The sequence below is a fragment of the Odontesthes bonariensis genome, chromosome 15, assembly GCF_027942865.1.
Source record: "Odontesthes bonariensis isolate fOdoBon6 chromosome 15, fOdoBon6.hap1, whole genome shotgun sequence".
Classification (NCBI taxonomy): Eukaryota; Metazoa; Chordata; class Actinopteri; order Atheriniformes; family Atherinopsidae; genus Odontesthes; species Odontesthes bonariensis.
Window position 1 is genome coordinate 7,046,951 of NC_134520.1, and position 12,414 is coordinate 7,059,364.

The 12,414-nt window shown below is 39.9% G+C and overlaps 1 protein-coding gene and 1 non-coding gene across 4 annotated transcripts in view; one reads left to right on the plus strand and one right to left on the minus strand.

Moving 5' to 3' along the window:
• Window positions 1-12,414, minus strand: part of LOC142400183 (pre-B-cell leukemia transcription factor 1-like) — a 73,335-nt gene that overhangs the window by 41,126 nt on the left and 19,795 nt on the right. The window lies entirely within an intron of this gene.
• On the plus strand, window positions 11,573-11,679 carry LOC142401020 (U6 spliceosomal RNA). The gene has a single exon (XR_012773039.1). It is a non-coding gene; the product is annotated as a U6 spliceosomal RNA (small nuclear RNA).

Sequence of the window (12,414 nt, forward strand, 5' to 3'; positions counted from 1 at the left end):
TGTCTTTTTTATGTCTGGTCTTTTGCCCCACCATTAAGTATGGCTCCTGTGAACAGCTATAAAGCTCAAGATGTGGTTAAACATACAGCATGAACTAAACTGTTACATCTATGCTTGCCATACTAATATCATAAAAATCCTGGACATCAGTAGCTACTTTATGAGTAACACGTATTACAGAAATTGTGGTCAAAATGAAAATTAGTTGCAATTAAAGTGCATAATAATAAAATAATATTGTTATTAGCTTCAGCTCTGGGACAGACTGCCAACCTGTCCAGGGTGTACCCTGCCTCTCGACTGGTTATGACTGGGGTTGGCTCTAGCTCCTCATGACCCTGATTATGATAAAAAGAATAAATGAGTCATTTCTTTCATAAAATCTGAACGTAATGTCAAAATGATGTAACCCCAAAACCACAAAAAGAAAAGCCAAAAACATGTGCAGCTATGTGATGATATAATATTTCCACAGCTTGGCTCAGTTTTTGCATCAGAAAGAAAGAAAACAAACATACCACAAGGGCTGAGCTGTAACGAGCAGGGAGAGATTTAGACTATCTACTACTCTGTCTCCTCATATAAGCAGCAGCCTGCTCTTTCTGTCAGCAGAGCTGTGATCTGAATATCTCTGCCTTCAAAGAAGATTCAGGCCTTACTGACTTCATACTTTGGTTTCCACACAGAGCCTACCCTCTCAGCTCCTTTTAAATTCTGCTCTCATGGCTGAGCATGCACACCTGCCTGGGGAAGAAAAAAAAAGTCTCTAGTGCATGGTGCTTTTATAGTCATCCTGAACCACATCTAGAACATGTAATTCTCTGTGCAGGAAACATACATCTCAGCTCAGTGCGACACTGGAAGATCACAAATAAAATCCTTTTTAATTGATAAAATGAGAGCCTATGTATGCTTTGTTAAATATAATAATCACTCAGATATTACAGACATGTAGGGTCATTGAGGGGTTATTGGTATTATACAATTCAACATCACATCTGTTATGCTAAATATTGATAGATCATGTTCGTTTTATGTCAGCATCTGTTACCTTCTCTATATTGCACATCATTACTGACTGAACGCAGCATTAAAACCACACATACTGGGCTCTTCCCTCTCTATGAACAATATTTCAAACTAACCAGCAAAAGGGCACCAAGTCTAATAAATTCCTCATTTTATATACTGCCCTCAGATTTTTAAGTCCTGTCCAATAAAGTTTTAAATGTCATGAAGGGCCTATAATATAGATAGTATAAAGCAGAGCCAAGGAAAATGAACAATTCTCCATTTTGTATCTTTTTATCCAATAAAGTTGTATTTCTTTGAATAAATTATAAAATGGTTTTGAAGTAGTCAACAAGGGGGTAACTGATCGACTTTATTGTCGTGGTGATGTGTCCCAACTGGCTCATTGCTCTGTTCTGACAGAAAATGAGAGAACTGTGAGAGGTCTTTCAATAAGTCTGCACAATCTGACTTTTTCTAATTAATACATATTTCTTGTCAGATCAAATAATAAATAAATTAAATAAATCAAGTGAAAATAAGCAAGAACTAATGTTACAATAAAACATGCACATATGTATATATAAAAATACAGCACAGCATGTACTTGACCTCGACATGCGGCTTTTTAACATTATGACCAGGGTTTCCGAGTTGCAACAAACTGGTCAGACAAACAAAAGCAGACCAACATCTCAGCTGAGCAGCATTTCACACTCGGATAGAGGCAGAGGATGGGCCTTCAATGACACACAGTCCCCCCAGTCACCTAGAATGAACAAACTGTGCTGGAAATAGACTGGAAACTCTGCCTCCGCGTAGGTCAAAAACCGATGAGGCCTGCTTTACCCTATTGCCAAACAAATCCTACCACTAAAACAAGAGGGGAAAAAAAACTAATTACGTCTCAATCACACAAAGCAGGCATGACTGAGGCATATCATCCTCTGAGTTTTAATGCTGACACTATCAGTGAACAAAGTGTGCATATACTGCAGTACATTTCACTCAGCTGATGTGGTGTCCAGTGATGTGTGATAGAAATACTGTGGATGGAACAAAGCCCAGCCTTGAATTATCTATCCATGTTCTGTCTAGCTAGCAACAAAATATTGGACTCACTTGACAACAAAGTTCCCATCAACAACAGAGAGGGTTGGGTATTAATGGGTTATTGTTTAATCGTGTATAACTTTTTCCCTTTAATACACAATTTCAATCATGAATCTCTTGGGAAAGATACTGGCCATAAAAAACAAAGTGAATAGGAAAAGTAGCTCTAAGATAAGTTGAGTCATGAGGAGTTTGCTTTAAGAACTGATTCTCTCTTCAAAATATAAATTAATAAAAAATAAAATGACAGCAAAATCAACAAAACTAAAAATATATGGGTTGAAAATATGTCAATAGCTAAATATTTAACAGATATATAATCAGATTTTTTTGTATAAGCATAAGAGGTTTTTGCAACCAAAAGTGCCAAATAATAATTACATTTCAGTTATTCTGCTGTAAGAAACTTTCATGTAGTTATAAATCAAATCTGTTTTGTTTCCTGAATTACTACCAAATCAAGAAATTTAACATTTAAACATTCTTTACTACTCACTACTATTTATGACTGTTGGTTGGAAGAAGTTTGTAATGCTTATAGACCTGCTCTAATATGATTGGACATCACTAATCAGCTGATGACAACAAGAATTAAAGTCAATACAAGTTTAATTTCAGTTCTCTGAGGATATTACTGCCAATTATTCAAACACTTTCACCAAAGAAATACACCATAAAATTTGAAAAAAAGTGACTGAATTTTGAGGCCAAATTTTTGCATTTGTCAAATTTCGATCATTGTAGAAAAGTATTCAGTTTCCGTACCAAGTACTTTAGACTACTACAATCAACGCTTCTACATATTTAACATGACATATAGAACACTTATGTAGTATTAATACTGAGTGCTTTGTTATTGATTATGTTTTGTTGCCAGTAGAAGTAACATGGGTGGTTTGCTGCTTGGAGACTTGCCATTTCATACATTAAGTAACTCACCTGTGCATCTGTGCAGTGGCTCCCAGGATTAAATTCCAGCCCCCGCCCCAAGCATTGAATTCCTTGGCTTCCACCAGTCTGCTATGACAAAGGGAATAAAGGCAAGCAGCACTGGGGTTTGGGCTGAAGTCTCCTAATGAGCTTCTCTGTTCCAGTATGTTGCATAAACCCATTACCTCCCAGCACATTACCTCATTCATTTCTTATATGTGGATAGCTTCCCACTCCCATGAGAAAAGCATGTTAAACACACATTTTGGTATACTGTACCAAAGCACACCACACACACAAAGAGAGCAAAACAGAAAGAGAGAGAGAAAAGCGTTATCTCTGTATGTGGCAACTACAGATATTACACAGGTGGTAGTAAACTCCGCTGTGTCTCAAACTAATCTGTGGATACAATCCAGGATGATGGTGTCCCTAGATTCAATATTATTCCGGGACCTTTTTGGGTTTCTTTTAGTGTCTTTGTCATAAAAAAAAAAAAAAAAAAAGGAAAAAAGAAGCACTTTCAGTTAAACAGTAAATCAAAACTCATCAGTTCAAACACTGTTTTAAAATGTGATGTCTGTGTGAGCGAAAGAAAAGGAAGAAATGATAGGTGTAATTATTTGTAGCTGAGGAAAATAAGAATGCTTTGACCTACTAAGCCATGTCAACTTCACAATTCACAAGATATACCTTAAATATCCCATAAAGTCCTTTTTTTCTTTCACTTACAAGGGAAAAACAAATTCACCTGTCTGGGCACACTTTGGTTTCGAGGAATCCAATTTCGAATAAGCTAAAAATACTGTGCAAGATCTGTAGCAGCACAACAAGGCAACACGACCAAATCATTAAATTTTTTTAATTTTGCTTTCGAAGTGGTCTATGAGTAAGCACAAAAAAGAACAAAACTCACCAAAAAAGTTTAAGGTACCTGGACTCTTGAGACAACAACACAATGATCCATTAAGGACAAACTTTATAATGCAACCATCTATCTCACTTGTCTTAGCTCTCATAAGGAGACATCATTCACAGCATTATAACAGACACCAGTGTCAAAGCTGAGTAAAGAGATATGAAGTTCTCAAGTAAATAAAATGTGTTTCATAATCGTGATTTCAATATCAATCAAAATAATCGTCCATCCATCCATTCATCATCTTCCGCTTGTCCGGGGATCGGGTCGCGGGGGCAGCAGCTTGAGCAGAGAAACCCAGACGTCCCTGTCCCCGGCCACTTCCTCCAGCTCTTCTGGGGGGACCCCGAGGAATTCCCAGGCCAGCCGAGAAACATAGTCTCTCCAACGTGTCCTGGGTCTTCCCCGGGGCCTCTTCCCAGTGGGACGAGCCCGGAACACCTCACCAGGGAGGCGTCCAGGAGGCATCCTAACCAGATGCCCGAGCCACCTCATCTGACTCCTCTCGATGCGGAGGAGCAGCGGTTCTACTCCGAGCCCCTCCCGGATGACCGAGCTTCTCACCCTATCTCTAAGGGAGAGCCCAGACACCCTGCGGAGGAAACTCATTTCGGCCGCTTGTATTTGCGATCTCGTTCTTTCGGTCACTACCCAAAGCTCGTGACCATAGATGAGGATAGGAACAAGTAAAAAGTCAATATTCCACCAAGCTCTAGTAAGGATGTAATGATGATGTTGCACTGATGGAACTAGTACTATGGAATGCATAGAACTGTGAACATATTGGAAAAATGTATATATTTGAACCAAAGTTTGTCTTAAATATATGCCAGTTTCAATAAAGATCAGTTGGCCACTCGATGAAAGCAAACACTCACCAACAGGAAATGTATTCCCCTTTAAGTCAAGTGTATGTAAAAAAGGGGGACACAAATGTATGTACAGATAGTATGTTTCCAGTCACAGGCCGATAAAATACACCTTGGCCCACACAAATCAAACACACAACTATATTAAAAGTAACAAACCACTTCTAAAGCATTGTTTTGATTGATTGTGGTTGTTGAATAAATCATTTATCAATTAAGCCACACTTAATCATCTGTCTTTCCCCACAAAGAGAATATCTATGCTCTTGGAAGACAATTTTAAATTACAGTCACCGCTGTTCACAGCAGCTTCACATGTGCTGTAAACTAAAGACATGTTTTAGCTTGCGCTCGTAGACGCATTTATTCAAATTCTCTGACACCTAAGCTGGAAATCAGCCTGGCCTTAATTTCAGCTCGCTGTCAGAACACTTTATTTTCTCACCATAAATCAACAAAGACCTACGAAGCAAAGGGAGGCTTTTCTGCACTGCAGAGAGATACTGTGAAGCTGAATATAGTACTCAATATGGCACAAGTGTTTACACGGATATCAACATTTAATCAGAGTTAAAGTTAGTTGCAATTCACAGAGACAACAGATGGAGTTTATATAAAGTGCCATTGCCATCAGCCAAGCAATTTGTGGAGTTTGCATGACTTCCTTGGCACTTACATGAAAAAATAAACAATGACCCAATCAGGACCAAGAGGGATTCTGTATCCAGAGATTGTACGCAATAACATGTTGCAAGTGATGAGGAGGATAACGAGATCTGTCTTGTTTTAGTTGATTCATCCTTCATTCTTACCACTCCTACGCCAACCAACACAGAGGACACTGATGCCTGTTCTTGATGTTATTGTTTGTCAGGCTGAGTCAATAAGTTACATTTTAATCTCAGCCATTTGGACTTTCTTAGAGCTGTGATCACAGGCCACACACATAAATCAAAGGAAACACTTTGTGTCCCCTGTTATAATTGGATGCAGCCCTACTTTCTCTCACACAGTGACAGTGTATGTAGCTCTGGAGAACTGTGGTGACTCATTCTTTTTGAAGCAGGAATGTCTGCAATATGAAATCCGTATGAATGTTTTAAAACCTCCATCGGGTTTCCATTAAGAGGGAAAAAAAAAGTCTTCTAATAATAAACTGCTACTGAAAATTGTCACCATTTTTCTTTTTCTAGGGCTATGAGGCTGGGGAGGATTACTGTCCTCTACATGTGGCTCCCTTCTCCCTTCTTTTGCTTCAAGGCTAAGTTAAAAAAGAGCATCAAAATTCCAGTTTTAATAATTGAGGGAGAGACTGCAGGGTACTCTGCTCAGGCCTTCTTGATGTGAAAAGTCCTTAAAAGATGCATGGAAACCTCCCCAGAGGGAGATGGAAAGGCTTCATGGAGCAGATGCTCTCTACACTTAAAGATTACATGTGCATTCACTAAAGCAAGATGACCAGAAAAATGCTCAGAGGACCATTATTCTCCACAGAGTGGTTTGAGGGATGGACACTAAGCTGATAAGATACTATCAATATTCATGCCTCTAAATCAGTTATATACCCATGCATGTCAAATGCAAATCATTTGGCAGGCAAGACATTGTCCAAATGACTCTGTACACTACAATAATTGCATGCAGGATAAACAAAGCAAGGTAAACAAGCACTTAGACACTGGCTTTGCTTTAGAGGAAGAGCAATAAGGATTCTAGTAGACATAAATGTGTCAGCTGTTTGCAGAAAACACATTCAGGGGTTTCTAGTTAACTCCGCCTGGAGCTCAAGCTACGCCTTTAAAATTTAATCTCGGACTCAGATGTATCGCTTTCTTCTCAACCCCACCATTAAGGCAAGGGCCTAAATTATTGATCCGCTGCCTTCATCAGCATAACGGTCACGTCCAAGCGCAGGAGACCTAACTCCGGCTGTGTCCCCACGCTCCAGCCACTGAAATAATTAGGAGAAGTTCTCATTAAGGGAGAATGAAAGGTTGAGAATGAGCAGTATAGGGGAGAGCTGCCTGATGGGGGGGGGGGGCATTCTGGGTGTCTAATGTCCTCCCCTGGGCCTCCAAATCACTCTGATCAAATCCTGAGGCTGTGTCTAAAGACGACAGGCTGTGCCGCACGCTGCGTAGACATACAAATAATACATCAAGACTTCAAGAGAGGGGGGGCAATGCATAAATAAAATTGCTGCACTATGTGGCAAAATTAATCATAAATTGTTGATTTGGATCAATCACATCAGTGCATAACCTCAGCTGTATGGATTAGGCAAAAAAGAGCTAGCAAAAGCAGTGTCAATGAAGTGGTGCCACCTGCTCTGTCTGTTTTATTTTGGCTGCCAAGGGAATCTACAAGGCTTTGGAGTCCAGTTAACAGAAGTCTAACAATCCTTACAGTATCTTGCTTGTTCAACTAAATGCAATCTGCAGTCTGTAGATGATGATAAACCAAATTTTTCACCATTTTCCATTTCATTGGGCACATAATGTACCACACAAACAACTTTTGCAGACACCAACAAAGTATTGTAGACCCAAACTGGGTCTTTCATGCTATAATGCTCAGTATTAAGCATACATTCATATGTGAGAATCATGTTCTTTGACCTCCAGTGCCTTCAACACCAAACGGCCTCCCATACGAAAAGACAAGCTTCTAGGTATGAGTGTGGCCCCCTCCCTGACATTTCAGTACACATGGAACAATCCAAATAGATTAAACTCCAAATAGATTAAACTCCTGCATACCTGAGTGAAAACTACTGCAATGGGTTGCCTATTTTAAAAGCTACTATCAAAAAGGCAAAAGCCTATCTAAAACACCACTTAAAAGCCTCTTAAAATTAAACAATATTATATAATAGTTCAATATAATATGATGTGCTACGCTAATACACAAATAAATAAACAAATAATACAAACACGCAAACATTTGTTTTATATTTCTCCTGTCAATTCAAATTAATGTGGTTTCAAAAAGGGGGCAACTGTCAAACCTGGCAACGCAGCACGCTTTAGGCATTGTTTACAACTTGACCACAGTGCACGCCTGACACAGTGTCCTGAGTGACGTTCACAGGGAACAAAGCTAACATTTAATAACACGTAAGCTATCATAATCACATGATTGCTTTTAATACTCAGTAGTATGATGACACTTATCTTATTCGATTTTGTTGTATTTTAGTGCTTTCACTGTTCTTTTATTGTTTTTACTTATTCTTCTCTTTATTTATTACCTACTGTAAAGCACTTTGGTACATCGTAATGATTGTTTGTAAAGGGCTGTATAAATAAAATACATTTACATTTACAGCTACTTGCAACACAGCACTCTGGCGCAATTTTTTTTTCGTGCACGCGCCGACTTGAGCCAGTGACAGGCAGACAGACAATGAAATGGTATAGTCCACTTCAGGGGTATCTGACATTTTACTATAATCATCTTCCTGGCATGAATATGGAATATACTGTGTATTGTAATATTTATGATTACGGATAAGAAAGATAAATGTTTTAATCCCCCCCCCCCCCCCCCCCCATCTGTTATTTGTACGTCTTTAAGGGGGGATGAAGTCGTAATTGGGGGGGGGGGGTCAAACCCCCCAACCCCCCCTGTCATTCACACTTTGTGTGTGTACATGTGTGCTGTACATTGAATAAAAAATGTTGAATCTCAAGTGAAAGGTTGGAAGTAAAAAAAAGACATGAAATTGACACCGGAGGCATTATGAATATTTGATTTGAAACTATTTATAGAAGCTTTAGACATTTTATAGAGTAGCTGCCAGAAATAAGAATATGCTTTATATGTCAACACAAAGCAAAAAAAAACAAAAAAACACAAGTCTGCAGTTATGTGATTCCTCATTCATTTTTAAAGAGCATTATGCATTATAAAGAAATTGCATTGTCATGTTTGTAAATGGTGCCTGCAAAGGGACGAGCAGAAGAATTAGCATGCTACAGTTACATTCATTCCAAAATGGCTTTTCGCAACCACTGGTGAAGTCCATGAATCTTTTTGTCATGTTGTGCTTTCAGTGTCGACTCACCTCACGCTGCGACTCCTGAGCTTTCTAAGTAGCTCAGTGTCGAGGCCACACCCCTCGTTAGTGGGGAGGGTTCATTATGCAAATTATTCTGCTGGAACCGTATCAACGAGGCGCACGCTTCGTTATCATTTTCTGCCGCCGGGGCTCTTCTTCTCCCCGATCGCTCATACGGAATCATGGCCTAATAGCATCCCATTAACATAATTGCCAGCACAACTAGTGTTCCATGTCTCAGAGCCACTCTGCTGCTCTGCCAGCCAAAACAGAGAGGATAGGATGGGTGAGGGCAAGGAAAGAGCAGATTTTTTTTTTTTTTATTAAGCCAGCACATTGGCCACTCCCCAACACAGTAAATATCTGTTTGCCTTTCATCTTTTTTTTTCAAAACATTGAAGAGGGCAGATCTTGTGTTTTCAAGAGACCTTTAGAATTTTCCTGTGCTCCCAAGAAGCAGGTGAGGTGCTCAGGATTGCACTTATGAGCTCATGTCCAAAGCCTGTCTGCCAGGCTAAATAAAAATCGGCATTCATTTTTAATTATTCCTTAATTAAAATCTATCACACCGCAGATTCATCATATCTCTCCTAATGTGAATAAGACCCAATCAAGCCGATTTACACATCTTTAATTAAAGCAGCGCATTCTTTTAGTCTAAGAAGCCGTGGACTTTAAATGCCACGAAGGTCAGAAACAAAACAGTGACCGAGGAGCACGCACAGATGCTAGGATAGAGGGCCCTCAACCACTTCCTTAGGTCAACAAAATGCCATTTTAGTCCACTGAGGGCGCTCCACATGAATGTTTTGTAGATGACAAGTATAGAGTGGATCAGTGAGGGGAAATAGTTGCAGGAGGCCTGCTCCTCTGACACTGAAGCAGCACTACCACAGTCACTTCTGAAGGGTCTCCACTAGAAAATAGGCTACAACACAGTATTAACGTCACTTAGCCTCAATATGCTTTTTGGTGTCACACAAAAGGCGCACAGTAGTTCCATATATTTATCATGCTTGACCAAATTCAAACTCTACATTTCCCCCAAAAATTCTCAACATAAAAGCTCCATCTGTTTGGGATGAATATAGGCAAATTTGCTTCCCTACTGCAGCCTCACAGCTCAATAACACGTCTGGCCTTGTTACGCTTATCACAATGACGACTAAATAAGCCCAATTAGCAGTCACCCAGGCATCCTCACTGCTGCCATCTTAATTCCCAAATTATCTTGGATCAAAAATGTTAAAAGCAACAACTCCTCATCAAGTGCAAAATACCAACAATGATCATAAAGCAAAAAGGTTAAAGCGGTATGTTGACATCAGAGGAAGCTCTTGAACTCTTGAAATGCAGCATAAAACTCATTTCTGCACAAACAAAGACATTTCCGTCTGTTGTTGGCTCATTTTTTAATTGAGAGATTAAAATTTTATTAGCTCTCAATGGTCAGGAAATTAATGCTTTCACAAAGGTAACCACTTAAAACAAATATCTACACATACACATAAAGAATGGTTTAATTTGACGCCTTGAGCTGGGGTAACTAGGTGGGGATTGAGGAGCTGCAGAGGAATTCATTAGGCGCGTCACTGCAGGGTCCTGGCTCAGAGCGTTAATGACATTGGAGGATAGGGAAACGAGACAACCCAGACACAAAATGAAATAAACATGAGGACAGTCAGTTCTGACAGCAGCAGCAAAAGGGACAGAGTCATTTAGGCCAGAGACCTTCAGCCCGCAAGATCAAACCAGACGGCTTATGGACCAAAACAATATTAGAGCAGGAGCAGCCACTCGTCACCAGCCACTTAGATTCACATTGGCAGACACTATGTGTAATGTGGTTGTGTTAGTGTATGTGTGTGTGAGTCTGTGTGCGTGAGTCTGTGTGTGTGTATGTGTGTGATTGTGCCTGCATTGATCTTTCTGGGCTTCACTCTTCATATCATTAAAAATTTCCATCACTTGGTGCTCCTGCAGCATTCAGATACACAGCTGCAAATAAATTATTAATGTCACAGCTCCCACCCACCTCTTCACCCCCCTCCACCATACAAACTGCACTCTTAATGTGGCTGCTGAAAGACATTAAATATACAGCTATCTCTGTTTGGCTTCACCCTGGATCAGTTTAAATGACTACAAAAATAACACATGGAAGGAAAACCGGGACCGCATAATATGAGCACAGAAGGAAAACATTTTGGCTTTCAGGGTTTCTTGTCATTCCCTTAAATAAATTTCCCTTTCACTGGCAGGCAGATCAGTAACAAATGGACAAATATGGTACTAAAACAAAGCAACTTTACAATATTTTTGGCACTTATTCCATCTTTGTCTCTCTGCTTTAAGAAAAATAGAAAACTAGTTTTATGGATGTGTTCAGCATGTGACTATATCTGAGCTGTACTGTGTACTCTGTAGTCCTTTGCATGCTATTCTGTAGTTTAACTCAGTTTTGAGTATCAAAACCCAAAAATTCATGCCAGCTTAACCCTAATACCACTGCACAGCTTTTACCTTAAATAATAAGCAAGTCCTCATGAAGTTCCTGGTAGTTTTGAATCTTTAACATACCACGCTTCTGGTTACTTAATGATTAATGTAATTCCATCTGTGAGTAATTCTGTTAGCAAACAGATAAACAGAAAAAAAAACAAGCCAACTGTGTTACTCCAGTAGCACATATACAAAAATTGGAACGATACAGAGAAGATTTGCATGGCCCCTGTGCAAGGATGACATGATGTGGCTCAGTGGTTAGAGTCGGTCGTCCAATGGCGGTTCGATTCCCACTCTCGCCACTCGCCAAAGATTGGTGAAACTGACAGCATGAGGGGTATCAGTCCACCTCCTTGTCACGAGGTGCCCTTGAGCAAGGCACCATACCCCCATGCTCCCTGGGTGCTGTGAATGCCCACCGCTCCAGTGTCTGAGTGTGTGAGTCACAGCAACACAGTGTCAACAGGTGCCAACCTGGATGGGTTAAAAGCGGAGGACAAATTTCGTGTGTATGCATGTATGCATGACAGTTAATCTGATCTTAAACATAACTGAAAAGTATGTCTAAAAGTAGCAATGTCTAAACACAGATTAGATCAGTCTTTATTTATTTAAACTATATAACCCCCTTGTGTGTTGTCAGCTAAAATCAGGAAATCCATATAAAGCAACAACAATGCAAACAAAGAAACAAATAATTTCCTGAGCATTAATGAGTACGGTCTGTGTTTGGACGGTCTTCTCATAAGAGCCTTTCATTCATGTTCCACAAAGGACACAATAAAGCTGTCAGTCAGTGCGTCAGTAAGTCAGGATGCAACTCCAGTCTGTAATGCTATCGAACTGAGACTCCTCTGGTGGATGCTCCGTATCTGACACAATGCGCTGATGAAGCTCCTGCTATATGGCAACTGCGAATGGTTGCAAGAGATGACCCTTCTTTCCAAGTTTCAAACATGAAGCTCCGTTGCAGTGCCAAGCATGTGTTGGAAGGGGAGAGGGCACAT